We start from the raw sequence: 16,311 nt of genomic DNA, 5'->3' as shown, positions 1-16,311 counted from the left end.
GGGGTGCACATATGTGAAATGACCAATTTTTATTTTCCATGCTGATTGCCCTCAACATGGAACGGGGGGGGGGGGTAAGTGGTGCAACCAGCTGCTGAAACCAAGCAAATATGTTAAGTAAACAATCGGAGCAAAATAAATAAGAAGCAGGGATGTACCTTAGGCTAACACATTCATAACTACACAACTGTTGTACTGTGGTTTACCTTGGAGATTAATACTAATACCAATAATAGTGTTAAGGTATGTGCACATACTCATACAAACATATACATATCATATACATACACATGTGCATTGTTATACATATCCCATACTACTTAATAAAAGTCATGACATAGAACACCACAATTTCCATATTCACACATTATTGATATTGGTAGTGATAAGTATCAGTAATACTTACAGTTGGATTTGGAAAGTGTCCCACTACAAGGTTAGTAAGGCTGTAGCTTAATATTATTCACCCAAAGGGTGAAGCAGACATTGGTGCATGAACAATGCCACTTGTGGAAGCCAGGGTGATGTGAGGGGCTCGGCGACTACGCCCATCCACCACCCCTACACGAGCAGAGAGGGGCCCACCCCATCAGCCCGACCTCATCCCCTGGCACCACACCGGCCTGCAGAACAAGGCCAGCAATTGCTGGGGGTCAGCAGAAAAGAGACCACCAGGCAGACCATCATCGTACCCCGGGCGGAAAACCGGACCCCCCACACACCAACCGCACCACACGCACAACTCACATAATCACATCAACACACACGCACACCATAAACTCTCTCACAACAAACTAGTCAATCATACGTGAACCAATGCACTCTCAGATACATTCTCGCACCCACACCATTCATTTGGTCACATTCGTGGGGAGGGTAGGTCTCCGGCCTGCCGTCCATGTGGCCCCAGGCAGGGACCGCAGCTCCTCCTGAGCCCCGCCCAACTCCCCTAACCCGGGGGAAGCAGAGGGCAGCGGAAAAGGTACCCCAGAACCCTGCAACCCAGCTTGGACGTGAGTGTCTGGAACTAAAGTGCACTGAAGGTGGGTGAAACCTCCAGGAGCACGACCGCTGGCTGAAGGTGTGTCCCTCGGACAGTGCCCCCCCCTCACCCTAAATGTCTTTTTGCAGTTAAAACTGGGTGGTGATCTCTCCACCAGGGCCAGTGGGCGAGGCCACAACTGGCCTCAGCCCCAGGCCCCAGTGAAAGAGCCCACCCCCGGCCCTAAATGTATGTGTATGTGGCTAAATATGAGGAACTTTGGGAGATTGTCAATTCTCCGAGGGGTCCAGCAGACAGAGCCATCAATGTGAAGGCTCCGTCCACCCCAGTTGCCCCCCTGGAAGGAGCCCCCAGATTCCTGGATGAGTGTGTATGACTAATGCAAATAAAACTGCAGAGCATCCCACTTGGGAGGGACGGAACCACTTCCCGGTAGCCCCAGTCCCTCCATCAGCAGGACGCCCCTTGCAGACCTAAGTGGATGAATGTGGAGAAATGTAGTTGGGAAGCAGAGCACCAGAGTCCGCAGAGCCAGGTTCCCGACTGGCTCTGCTACCTATCCCACCGACCCCCACAACCCCCAGTCAGGAAGAGACAGCCGAGACCCAGAGGCTGCAGTACTACTGCCCAGGCGCCACACGCAGCACAGCCAGAGCCATCCTCACCCTTCTTTCACACTTTCCCATTCTCTCGCTCAAGTATGCCCATTCCTGCCCTGTGTAGTGCTACACTCAAACCTACACACAAACTCTGCGGTTGTGCATTGAGGGCCAACCTCCACCCAGGGCCCAATGAAGGTTGCAGCCCGAGTAGTCTTCCAACTACCCCCCCCCCCGCAACAGGCCCGAGCAGTAACCAGAGGACATCGGACCGCTAGGGCAGGCAGCGCCCCAGGGGAGAGACACCCCTCCGGGCACAGGCAGGCACGCCCAGAGGGACTCCCCCGGAAGCAGGTCACCCAGGTCTCCACCCCCAGGTCCGCCCCCCCGCACACCGGCAGGGAGGCCCGCCTCCGCTCCCCGGAGACAGGCACATGCCAACCCTCAAAATGGCCCGCCGGTCTCAGCAGCCACCACACCCCCGCCGCAGGGGACCCATGCGGCCAGCCCAGAATCCACCAGTCCTGTTGTCCTGGTTCCTTAGGTAGGCAGGCACCCACAACCACCAGTCACCCCCCCACCTCTGTGCCAGACATGATGCAGCACCCGAGCCCCACACATCCTTACCTGGAAATGGAATCAATCAGAGTATTCTCGGTCTTTGGTCATTGATTTGATGAAGCAGACAATGTGTCTAAGGTGGTATATTCTAACAAGCTGTTCAGGTACTGAGTAATGCTTAATTTTTTTTAGTTTTCCAGTTCATAAGGATGATTTTCTTTGCGACACAGAGGGCAGAAAGAAGTGTGTGTGATGAGTTTGTCTCTAGATCAAGCCCACTTAGATCTCCTAGAAGACAAAGTGCAGGGGCTGCTGGGATTGGAAAGCCTAACTGGGTTGACAGGTGTTCACATACTCTTTGCCAAAATTGCTGCACAGGTGAACATGACCAGAATGCATGTAGGAATATATCTGCTGTGTTATCTGTACAGTGAGGGCAAATATTTGAGTTTGTGAGACCCATTTGGAACATCCTTTGTCTTGTATAGTGAGTTCTATGAAGGATTTTGAATTGTATTAGTTGTAAATTTGTATTTTTTGTGATTCTGAATAAATTAGAACACATATTATTCCAGAACGTGTAATTAGTGGTGATGTTGAGATCAGCTTCGGAAGGCTCACTGTCTAGTCTACATTGGAAATTAATTATAGATTTTGGATACTGTCCTTTTCCCTGATATATCAATAAATCGCTCCATTACTGGTTGCATGTGGATGGGAGTATTCTTACTTTTTGCATTAAGTATTGACTTTAGTTGTTGGTATTCTAAGAAATTGGCCCTAGTGATTTCATAGTGGGACACTAATTCTTCAAAAGAGGTAAACTTGTCTTTTGTGAAAACATGTTTCAGATGTGTTATCCCTTTGATATGCCAAGTGTATTGCCTTTTTGTTTTGTATGATGTCTGGGTTATTCCAGAGAGGTGTGTTTTGGCAAAGAGTAAGCAAAGATCGATTAATTTTAAGAAAATCCCACCAGGCTGTCAGAGATGCTTTTATGCTAATGCTCTAGTAACAACTATGATTTTTGATTTTGGTGCTGATAAAGGGCAGATCTGCAACTTTAATATTTCCACAAAATGTTTGTTCAATGTCTATCCAGGAGGAGTCTGCTGGCATGGGTTTTATCCATTTGTGGACATGGTTCAGTCTATTGGCAAAAAAATAGTGGTGGAAGTTAGGTAGTTCTAGGCCGCCGCAGCGTCTGGATTTTTGAAGAGTTTTTAAACTAATTTGTGGTGGCTTCATTTTCCACAAAAACTGTAAGATGTAGGAGTCTAATGTCTTAAAACACGCCTGGGCTGGCTGAGTTGGAATCATTGAGAATATGTAATTTTTTGGCAGGATCATCATTTTTATGGTGGCAATTCTTCCCATAAGTGAAATGGGTAAGGACTGCCATCTTTTGAGGTTGGCTTCTATTTGTTTTAATAATGGATTGTTGTTTAGATCAACAAGCTCTGATAGCCTAGACGATAATTCAATGCCTAAGTATTTAATGTTCCCTGAATGGAGTGTGGTAGAGGAGATGTTAGTCACCTTAAGGTTAAGTGGTAGCACTATGGATTTGGTCCAGTTAATAGAGTATTCTGAAAGTCCTGAGAATTCATCTATGAGGCTGATAGTTGTAGGAAGAGACGTCTGTGGCTCCAGCGAGATGTCTGTGGCTCCAGAGCCTAGCTCCAGTACTTAAGAAGGCTCCACCCTCTCGCCACTTTGTCACACCAGGAAACAGGTAAGTTGCAGGTAAGTAGCAGAGCTGTGTGGCAGTGGTTCCAGCCATCAACCCCCCTCAAAATCTCTCACTGGGACAACGAGAGAGATAGTCGGCTGTACACTCTCCTTTCCTGGGATGTGGTGGATGGCAAAGCGGAATGGCTGCATGGCCAGATACCACCAATTGATTTATTGGTTTAGCTGGGCGGCAGTGGAGCTCAATGGGGCAGAAGCCGGGCTTGACTGGACCGGAGCTGGGCTTGACCGGGCAGCAACAGAGGTCGCAACGGGCGAGAACCCTGTGGTCCCTGTAGGCTGTGGCACAGGGGCTGGTGCGGACTGTGGCACATGGGCTAGTGCAGGCTGAGGCACAGGGGCTGATGTGGCATCCGCTTGTGGTTCCACATAATGCCAGGCCTCATACGGTGCAGGAACCCTGAGGACCAGAGCCGCTGCTTCCTGGAGGAGATGTTGTCTGGCGTCTGGATCGGTGGTGGCAATGGCTGTATTCAGAAAGTGCGTCAGGAACACAACTGGGGGTGAGCATTGGCGTCGGATCATGGAGAACAGGCTGTCAGACATGCCTGCGATGAAGGTTGGGGTGTCGTCTGGACAGCAGGGGGAATCCTTAGCTGGAGAAGGAGGGACCTCGGCCGGGGAAGCTGACCCCTCCAGAATGTGGGTGTCAGACCGGAGACTTCGCGGACGTAATCTCGGGCGTCGACGACGGGAGGTTGGTTCCCTCTCCACAGGCGGCAAGAAAGGAACGTGAGCTTGAGCCGACGAAGCGGCGACAGGAACATGGGCTTGTTGGCCCAGAAGCTGGTAATCCAGGGCAGGTAAAAGGCATGGTGAGGGAAAAAATAAAGTGCGCTCCGTAAAAAAGAAAACCAGGGGAGAGAAAAAAACCAAAAACACCCGTCTGATTACGGCTGGCTGGGTCCGAGTCTCGTCAGTTAGTTCTGTCAGGGCTCACCGTGAGCGGACAGAAATGAAGGACCCAAACGCACAGGTCAGGAGACAGGATTTGGAACAAACAGGGTTTATTTAACATGAACCAAAAAACGGCAGGCAAAAACATGAGTCGGGCAGGCAATAGTCAAACCAGTGAGGTGATACCTACTAGCGGAGGTATAGGCAGGGACACAGCTGAATGCAGTCAAAACAGGCAAGAGTCAAAACCATGGACTTAAATGAGAGTTGCTGAAAGGCTGACAGATTGGGTGCTCGACAAAGACTAACTGACAGAGAACAAAGGGACGTGCAGGTGCTTAAATGCAGGGAGGTGATTGATGATAGGACACAGCTGGTAAACACATGACAGGAAACAAAGGTGAACTAAGCATGACAGGACAGAACCGGAAGTGCATCAAAATTAAAAAGGTATACTATAACACATGACTAAGTGAACGAACTGAGGCAGACAGGAAACAAATAACACCAAAAATAAAACAGGAAATGAACATTACAAACCAGAAAACAACACAGGAACAGCCCAGGTTCATGACAACAGGAATCTGGTCTCTTACTTTAAGGTATAAATCTGCTGTTGGGTATAACCTTTCTTCCCCATGTACACAGTAGACAGACATCATGTCACCAGCACTGATAATATTTGGAGGAATAAACTGCCGGTCTACTAAGGTCTGATCACTCAACAGCACAACAGTTTTACCATTTACCCCAATCATTGTGGTTTTTATACTCGGCTCAATCTTAACCACAGACTTACTACAAGTCACAAAACATATTTGCCTTAGCTTAGCAGATTTGTTGGGGCACACAGGTTTTTTTTTTGTTCTGTCCAGCAGTTTAACAAGCAGCATATATTAGGCTGAATGCCATATTGTGATAGACAGCTTTGCTTTAACAAGAGGGGTATATATAAAATATATATACTCTTCTTGATTAATAGTTAATTTAATGTTTTATTTAGCTAATCCTAAATATGTTTCATGTTGTTGTGTTGGTGGACAGGTTAAGTTTCTGCTTTGGGGTGTGTGTGCAGAAGGGGGGGTGCAACCAGCTGCTGAAACCAAGTAAATCTGTTAAGTAAACAATTGATGCAAAATAAATAAGCAGGGATGTACCATAGGCTAACACACAACGGAAACGCTTTCAAGCGTTTTCTGTTTATAATTTTAATTGCACATTTGTTAAAACTAGATGGGTGTCGTTTTTTTGTAATTTTTGTTGTCGTTACAGTGCAAAAATAATGTTTTCCCTGTTCAAACCAGGGGAAAAGGCGATTCTGAAAGCAGCTGGTCAACTTTGTAGGAAGACATTTCATGTGGTACAGGTGAAAGGGAGACTAACAACCCAATGCAGCCGAGGCTGTAGCAGGCAGAGAAACGCAGATCTTTGTCCTGCACGTTGATGCGCGTTTCCCCTTCCCCCCAGTGTCCCTGCTCTGGGAGTTGATGTCTTCCCTGCTGACAGGTGCATTCATTTGATAATGCACGACCTTGGCTGACAGTTGAAAAACACACTGAATCTTTACAAACCGTCCCTGAATAACATCTATGAACTGCAGTTTCTTCCTTGATTATTCATGATTATTATGGAAGAAGCGCAAATCATCGCCAGTCCAAATCGTGCAATTAATACTGTGTTTACAATAAAGGTAATAAATAATAATAATAGTATTTTCATTTTAAAATACACTGCATATTTTAAACGAATGTCGAAGTGCTACAAATAACTTAGACGAGAAAGCTACGATAAATACATGTTTACTCTTGCAGACTCTTGCAGAGTAAACATGTAGAACAAACTACTTGCTGCATTAATGAGTCTTAGACCTGCAGCTGATCACGCCGCCCGATGCTGCCCAGTCTCCCACGGAGCTTTGTCCCGGAGCTGAAAGTTTTTCTCACCTGCGGATCGAGTAGGAGCAACACATTAGCATGTTTATGCGCCTCTACGGGGGAGGGGAGGGATGAGAAGTTTGCCTTTGCGCCTCTGAGCAAACATGAGACAAACAAAAGCTTGGTCGAACTCAGATCCAAGTCATCTGAGTACGAAACACATCACATATCATTCGATCTGGTGTTTCATTCGAGCGGCAGTCTAGAGCTCTCTGGTAAGACTGCTGCCCCGCAACCCGTGGATGGGTCGCGGGGCAGCAGAAATTAAAGCAAAAATTAAAGGCAGAGGTTTTTTGTTTTTCGTTTTTCTCTAAACGAAAAAAACAGCTTTAAATCCAATGCCGTGTGTTTTTGTTAAAAAATATTTTTGTTCGGTTTATTGGTTTGTAAGGCGGTGCTTTTATTCAAATCTGTTTCCCGCCCATAGCAAGAGAAAGGAGAAGCCGGTGAAGGTGGATAGATGGATGGATGGGAAATCAAAGTTTTGAAACGTACACGGGCCGAATAAGTCACATCAGCCACTCATTCAGTTACAATGACACGCACAGTCAAAAAAAATTCTCGCTACATCTAGTGCTCCACTCCCCCGTTCCTCTCGTAGCCTGCATTTGCACATCCATACATTTGTGTATTGGTCACTCTCTGTCTGGACACATGACTTTGAAACACGTCACGTGTTTGTGTAAGAGTTTGACGTCTCCACCAAATTATAAGCAGAGGTAACGAGAGAACGATTTTTTGTTTTTTCCGTTTGTCTCTAAACAATAAAAACATATTACCTCCAATTCCGTGTATTTTTGTAAAAAACTAATATTTTTGCCTGTTTTATTGGTTTGTAAGGCGGTGCTTTGATTAAAATCCGTTTGCCGCTCATCGGAAGAGAAACAAAAACACCAGTGAAAGTGGCAGGATGGACAGATGGGAAATGAAAATGTTGAAACGTACACGGGTCGAATAAGTGCTCTCAGCCAGTTACAATGACATGCACAGTCAAAACAAGTCAAACTGCAGTTCTGCAGACACAGAGTAAACACGTAGGAACAAACATGTTGCTGTAATGCGTCGCTGTAGATCTGCTGTTTTCTGGTATCCTGTCAAAATTACGATCGACAACTGCTGTAAAACAAATTCCTATGATTATTACGGTTATTTACGTAAAATCTACGACTATTGGAAAACATTCATTAACAAGTTGTGGAAGTTTAAAACCTAAATAAGCGGCTGTAGTCGCAGATGGACTGCGCTCTACGTCTTTACTTGGCCATGCGCATTCAAATTATATTAATTAAACCGCGACGCATAATCACGGAATTATGTGAAGCCAATATGTTGTATCAGATGTTGGAGCTGTGGGTGTGTACATATTTTAAAGAGACGCCTTCTATTTAAAGACACAAAAAAGCTGAGGAGAATGAAAACAAGAACGTGTTGCTGCTGTGGCGCTGCCTGTTTTAAACCACACAGAACAATTATAACTTTGCAGTGAATAGAAAATAACTAAGCCATCAACAAGTTGTTGCCCTTCATACTCCCCATGTTTTAGCACAAAACAGATACTTAATAGTAAAAACTTAATAGTAAAATAGGTCTGGTGTAATATATTTGTGTTACAGGTAGAAATGAACAGTCGGACCTCAGTTACGCTGTAGTGCTTTGGAGGCTTCTAATCAACGCTGCACCACCTGGTGGTTAAAACGAGACTAGCGTCCTGATTTTTTTCGGCCGGCTGCAGGATTAAAAATCTTCAGTCAGCGACACACTCGCTGCACCGTGGCGACGCGTAGATACTGCAGTAAAAACGCTAGTAGTTGAACCGCTACCACTGTACCATCTGGTGCGCATCCGGGAGGGAGACGAGTGGAAGGTGTTCGTGAACGAGGTGTTGGGGTCCATGATCAATAATTTTGTTTTTGTTTATCTTGATGACATCCTTGTTTTTTCCCGTTCCAAGGAGGAGCACATTACACACGTCCGTCTCGTTCTGAAGAAGCTGCTGGAACATCGCCTGTTCCAGAAAAATGTGAGTTTCATGCCAATAGAGTTTCGTTCTTGGGTTTTATTGTGTCTCAGGGCAAGATCGAGATGGATCCGGCCAAAACCCAAGCAGTCGAGGAGTGGCCGGTACCTCAAAGTCGCAGGGAGGTGCAACGCTTCCTGGGCTTCGCGAATTTTTATCGCAAATTCATCAGGCGGTTCAGTAGCATTGCGGCCCCATTACACTAACATCCATCAAGACTGCTTTTCAGTGGACGGCAGAGGCAGAGGAGGCGTTCCAGCGCCTAACAGGCAGCTTCGCGTCAGCACCGGTGCTGCGGATGCCAGATCCGACGAGGCAGTTCATTGTGGAGGTAGATGCCTCCAACACAGGAGTAAGGGCTGTCTTATCCCAGAGGGACCGGGCAGAAAGTAGGCTCCATCCATGAGGCTTTATGTCTCGGAAATTATCGACGGCGGAACGTAACTATGACATCGGGGATAGGGAGCTGCTAGCCGTGAAAGTAGCCCTGGAGAAATGGAGGCACTGGCTGGAGGGAGCAGACCAGCCTTTCTTGGTTTATACGGATCATAAGAATCTAGAATACCTAAAGACCGCCAAGCGGTTGAATTCGCATCAGGCCCGGTGGGCCCTGTTTTTTAGTCGATTCAATTTCCACCTCTCATATCGCCCCGGGTCGAAAAACACTAAGTCTGATGTGCTATCTCGTCTACACGACTCACAGCAGGACCCAGCGGAGCCTGAGTCCATCCTACCAGCTGGATGCCTGGTGAGTGCAGTACGCGGTGCCCCACCCAACTGACTGTTTGTGCCACCAGACCTCCGAGGAGAGGTGATCCACTGGGCCCACGCGTCAGCAGTAAGTGGACACCCGGGGGCCCCCCGCACCACATTCAGGGTGGGCGAACGGTTCTGGTGGCCAACAATGAAGAGAGACGTACAGGAATACGCCGCTGCCTGTCCCACGTGTGCCATGGGCAAGGCCTCCCACCAACGACCTGCGGGCCTGCTCCAACCCCCCCTGGACTTCGTGAACGGTCTACCACCCTCCCAGGGAAACTCAGTGGTCATGACGGTGGTAGACCGGTTTTCAAACTTAGCCCACTTCATTCCGCTACCCAAGCTGCCATCAGCCAAGCAGACGGCTTAGGCCATGATGGAGCATGTTTTTAAAATCCATGGGTTTCCGCAGGACATAGTGTCTGATCGCGGCCCCCAGTTTGTCTCCCGCTCCCGGCGGGAGTTCTGTAGTCTCATAGGAGCTGAGGTCAGTTTATCGTCGGGGTACCACCCCGAATCCAATGGCCAGACTGAACGAGCCAACCAACAACTGGAGGTGGGGCTACGGCTCCTTGCCTCCAGGAACCCAGGATCCTGGGCTAGTAAACTGCTATGGGTCGAATTTGCCCACAATACCCTGCCCTGCGCCTCGACCGGGTTGACACCCTTCCAGTGCGCCTATGGGTTCCAGCCGCCCCTGTTTTCTGCTCTGGAGGGGGAGATCCACATCCCCTCGGCACATGCGTTGGTCCGGCGCTGCCGTCTCACATGGTTGCAGGCGCAGAGGACTATGCTGCAGTCTCAGGGCCGGTATAAGAAGGCAGCAGACCGCAAGCGAACGCCAGGCCCGGAGTACCAGGTTGGGGACCAGGTCTGGCTGTCAACTAGGGACCTTCGGCTACAATCCCAGTCACGTTAGTTGACGCCTAAATTCATTGGACCATTCACCATATCGCGTGTCATTAACCCCATCTCTGTGAGACTTTCCCTGCCTAGAACAATGAGGATCCATCCCACATTTCATATCAGCCGACTCAAGCCCTTCAGGTCCTGCCCCATGGTTCCTCATCACCAGCCTCCTCGGGTCGTGGAGGGAGGTCCAGTCTACACGGTCTGGGAGATCCTCGAGTGCAGACGCCGAGGACGGGCTTTTCAGTACCTCGTGGACTGGGAGGCGTACGGGCCAGACGAACGCTCCTGGGTGCCAGCCCGGGACATCTTGGACAAGTCCCTTATCCGGGAGTTCCACGCCGCACACCCTGAGGCCCCGTCCCCGGATGGGACGCGTCGACACAGGCAAGGTCCTGCAGAGGCGGACGGGCCTGGATCCGGCCCCTCCTCCTGAAGTCCGCCCACCCTGCTCGTGTGCCCGAGCGGGGAGGGATTCGGTCCCTCCGCCTGGGACCACCCGCCGCCCGCCCTGATTGGGGGGTGGGGGGTGGGGCTTCCGTGGGCGCCGTGGTAGACGCCCTAGGGGGAGGGGTACTGTCACGATCTGTGCTAGTTCCGGTTTTATGTTGAAAGGACTTCCTGTTCACACCTTATCTCAGCTGTTTCTGTCATTACCGCACCTGTCTGTGATTAGTAATCAACACCAGTATATAGTCTCCACCTCTTACACACTCTAGCTGCCAGATTGTCGAGTCCTAGTACCACATTCCAGCGTTCTTGTATAGTTGTCTTGTTTGCTGATCACGCCTGTCTTTGACCTCCGATTCCTGCCTGACCGTCGTCTGTACCTTCGCTTTGGATTTTGTGGTAAACCTTACGACTGTCTGACCATTGAGTTTTGCCTAGCCCTTGCCTTTACCTCTGCCGAGTTTATCTGTGAACCGAACCTCTGCCTGTTTACCGGATCTGATCTTGCCTGTTCCCTTTAGACCTGAAGAACTGAGACACACTGTGTATGACCTGGACAGCTTAACTACGCCGATACAATAAACACTGTTTATTTCATCAAGCTCTCGAGTGTGCTGTGCATGTGGGTCCGACATCTGCCGAAGCCTGACATAAGGCACATATTTATATAGTCCTGTAGCCCGTACTCTACTATTTAATTTGATGTTAGGCATGTCTTTAGTAAGTCAAAGGGACCAAGTCTGGACCATCTCTTCCAAATTTGGGAGGGATGGGGTCTAAAGGAGAATCTCAGAAAATAGGCTTTGGGTTGAACGGGTTAAATTAATATTTATATGGAGGTGTGTCATCAGAGCAGTATGCTACTCAATCATCTGTGCTCAATTTTACATTGTTTGGTATGTATGAAGGAAATATCCATAGATCAATGGTTAGTAGAGGTTGATACATTATATGTTAATACAATTTTTTCCCTAAACATGCGCTGAATTTAGTAGGAAATCTTTGTTTCATGCATCAACAGTTTCCACAACCACATCCAAAGAAGTATAAATATTATATATGATCATATATAATTGTGCAAATAATTTCTGTAAACCGCTCGAAGCATTATGCATAGATTAATGGTTAGTAGAGGTTGATACATCATACGTTCATACAATTTCTTTCTACTTACAAAGTTTCAACATGCGCTAAATTTAGTAGGAAATCTTCATACATTTGTATGAGGTTCTTTGTGTAAACTCATTATCTGTGACTTCTACTGTTCAGTTGTGGCCATACAGGACCTGCAGACATTTAAATATGTAAAGTAAATTACCTCTTGTACCAATTAAAACATTCAAATACAGCTACAGCAAAACAATTGCAGGCTTCTTTTAGCATCAACAGTTTCCACAACCACATCCAAAGAAGTACAGTATAAATATTCTAAATGATCATATATAATTGAGCAAATAATTTTTGTAAACCGCTCGACTAACTAATATTAGCAGGTTAACATTACCTATACAAAGCAAATATTAACAAACGCTCACCAAACATAAGACTTATAAATCAATATTATTATTTAACACTCACACTGAGACCAATGGTGCAGCTTAATTCCAAATCTAATGCTACAGATTTACCTCACCTTAAGCAATTGGTGCCTTCTGTGGTTTGTATCCTGTGTTTCTGTGCTGTCTTGTGAACACAGCTTTTTTCTCAATTATTATGATGTCGTGTATTTTGATGTTCCGACATTGTTAGAGAGTTCACACAGACTCAACTTTTATGCTCAAATTAACACATTAATTTATTACATAAAATGAAATAGTACAATCACAGAATAATCATGAGAGAGGTGGTGGCCGAATTCACCCGCTTGTTCTTCTGCAGAAAGAACTGAGAGGTCGAAAAAGGTCAGCTGGGTGTCTGCAGCAGACCCTCTGCGAAGCTCTCTAAGAAACATCTCCCAATGCCCACTTTTTAAAGCTGTGTTGTTTATGCAACCAGCGAGTGCCTACGTGTCCATCGAAAGTCCATGTTTACTCAGCTGCAGCAGTTTATTTGTTTTAGTGGCCAACCTGACACCACGGTCAACTTGACATTTGTTGCAATGGACAGAAATAACTCCATAGGAGGAACAGAATTTACCACAAACTTTCCCCCTCAATGGACAGACAAATGTCCATTAAAGCTAAGCCCAATTTACTTTACTGCCTCTAAAAATAAACACAAAAACAAATTACTGACAAGTTTACAAACACACTTGGACCATTTTTACTAAACATCAATCTTAGGGTTCCCCATTTCCCCCTCTGATACTTTAACACAGTGGTTCAGATGATACCAGGTGGGGGAGCCTTTAACTTGAACTTCTCTTGAGGTCGTCTTGACCAACATGTTGGGACCTTCTTGTCGGGCATGGTCCCACGTTCTCCTAAAACCCCTTGATATACACCGGATCCCCAGGTTTCAACTTCAGCTCCAGCTCGTCCTTTGCCTAGGACGTCTCTTTTTGCCTAGGCTCTTCTTTCAGCTCCAACAGGTGATCCTCACACGCAGCAACAGTCAGTCTTGAAGGTCTGTGCTGCCACGTCGTTCCGCCTCCTATAGATGTGTTGGTCCGCGCAGCCCCACAATATTAGGTGGGTGAGAAGTCTTGGTCTAGCTGGAATTGGTTTAATTGGACTCTCCATCGGCTCCTTCGGCTCCAGTGGCTCCTTCCATCATGGTTGTTCTGGAAGTTGTGGCACTGCACCCTCTGCGTTGTCCTGGGAAGCCCATCTGATGCCTAGCCTCTCTGCTAGCCGACCCAGTTGGCCCAGCTCACTTGTGGCCCTCACACCAAGTCACTCGCTTCCAGACTGTCCAGGGCTTCAGCACTCCTCTGCTGCGTCATCCTCTGTCCCCCTCAGACTGGTGCTCCAGCTTGACCTGAGAGCTGATAGCTGAGAGGCAGAAAGCTCTGCACCATAGTGCAGCATAAACCATCCTACAGAGCTAGGGTTAGAGTGAATAGAACATATGGTTTACTTTTTGTCCCAGGCCGTCGTGTAGAAATCAGAAAATGCGAGAATATAAAATAACCAATTTGTAGCAGGTCAGAAGATAGAAGACCCTCTTCTGATACTGAAGTAACCTGTGGACAGAGGTTAGGGGTAGGAGAGAAATTGGTTCGGTTAGGCAAGAAAATCAGTTTAAGCGAGGTGTTTATGCTGACACAGTTTCTCCACTGCTGCTCCGCCTAAAGAGAAGGGTTGAAGTTGTTAATGTGAGCTTCCTGTGTGCAACAACACTCTGAGATGCAGAATGAAAATGGTTAAACCCTCATTATATAAAATCAACAACAATAAACTTTATTGACATGTGTCATGGTCAGTCCGTAGAGCATATATCAGTCAGTCATGTCACTGTCGTGAGCTCAGGGTTTTTATCGTGCACGTGAGCTAAGAGAGAGCCCTCTTGCTCTATGAGAACTATAATTTAGAAAGGCTAGCCTGTGACCTTGTTCTGCTAAATGAGTTAGCAGTGTCACTCAGGGCCCATCAGTGATCCGGAGTTTGATCTTCTTTGACCTCTTCTTTCCTGCAATGGAACAACACAGCACTCCTGCGTTTGTTAATTATCTGTTTTACATAAAAACGTAGGTCACTGGTTGATGCATTAAACACTATTCTGTCAAGCAAAGCTTCATGCAATGTTAGTTTTATGCGTTCTGCATATTTTTTTTTACAAGCTACATCCTGAAATGCAAGGTTCACAGCACTGTTTCCTCTCTCTATTGTCAACATTTACACTTTCCCTTTCCTTCACTCCTTGACCTCCTTTCCTCCCTCACATACTGTACCATGCTACCATCTCTTTTTCTCTCACTCCACTAGGAATCCTGCTGAGATCATCCTCTTCGCAAGTTATTTACACTCCAAGTTAACATTTGAACCGACTGAACCCCAACTTTTGAACCAACAGGCCTCCTTCGAATAAGTTCGCCAACTTGGGATGAGACACAACAGAAACAGAATAGAAGAATAGTCCCACAGCAGACGCCACACATACAAGTCTCCTGTCATTCATTTTCATACTCCCCATACACACATACTGCATCCAAGTGATTATACAAATTACTAATTTAGAAAGTGAGGACAATCGAATCGCTAACTTAAGATGGGCACATTAGTACAACCCCTAAAAATCATTTCTTACCCTTACTTATCTATCCTTACTGGGACTTAATAAACTAAGTGAAATTAAGAAACTTATACAGTATCTAAACTTCAAGGTTACACCCTCGATGTCAGCTGACAGCTAAACAAGAAGGATTGAGCTTTAGTGACTAACCTGATGAAGAACACAGAATCACTGCGATAAAACTTATTTAATTCAGGAAGTGCTGTAAATGCATGCACTAAGTGACTCTATGACGAAATTAACATACAGACTAAATAAGCTGCATTCTCACAACCTATCAGAGATGACACATTAGACATAACACAACCTGTTGAACCTGTTGCACAAAGCAATAAACCTAGAAACACAAACAACCCCACAATCACTACTGCATCTAATTGTAATTTCCCCCGTGATTATCTGAGTCTCTAATGACACCATACTGTAACAACTGTGGATAAAAACTACAACTAAAATATTTTAACTTACTAAAGAAAGTTCATATAAACCCACATACAGCCAAACCTCTTGGAGGATAAAACACAGTCAACCACTGAGCATCAGGTGAAGCATTTCAACAGTAGAGTGAGTGAATTGGGAACTTTATTTTGAAATAAAGTTGAACTTTATTTTGAAATATTCTCCATACTGTACCTCTCCCTTTCCTTGTAAAATTGAAATATTTTATTTTATTTTATTCATTTATTTATTTTAAGCTTTTGGCAGCTTTAAGGACTGAGTTATTTTCACCAATTCGACTTATTTATTTTGTTTTTAAAAATTTAGATATTTGTCTGAGTCTCAAAGTACTAAAGTGTGCAGCAAGGTGAGAACACAGATTCAGAGGCCTCTGGCTTTTTGGCTTTTGATAACATCCATTGACACAGTTCATATCTGACAGCCTGCACTGTCTCAGTGGCCCTGCTTGAGCCTCAGCCTTCCTTGGCCGTCCAGGTGGACTCTTGTTCCATCACTGGCTTTGCACATGTCCATACCTCCCACACTGGAAGCAGTTCACAGTTTTTCCACAGCATCCTCGTCTTGCTCCTCGGCCTGGAGGAGTCCCTCCTCTCCTCATAGGAGGTCGTCTTGTCCACCCTCCTGGTAGAATGTACATCACCTGAGGTGTGGCCATGCCTGGTGGTGTAGGTGGGGTCTGAGGCACGCTGGCTGGTTGAGCAGACACCATCCTCGTCTCTCTTTTCTCCCCCCTCTTTTCGCTGCTGCTGGCGTGTTGCTTCTTTCACTGCCTTCTTTGCCTGCTTTTGATGCAGCTCA

This window comes from Betta splendens, chromosome 11, assembly GCF_900634795.4.
Source record: "Betta splendens chromosome 11, fBetSpl5.4, whole genome shotgun sequence".
NCBI lineage: Eukaryota > Metazoa > Chordata > Actinopteri > Anabantiformes > Osphronemidae > Betta > Betta splendens.
The sequence above is the reverse complement of the archived record's forward strand: the minus strand, read 5'-3'. Positions refer to the sequence as shown.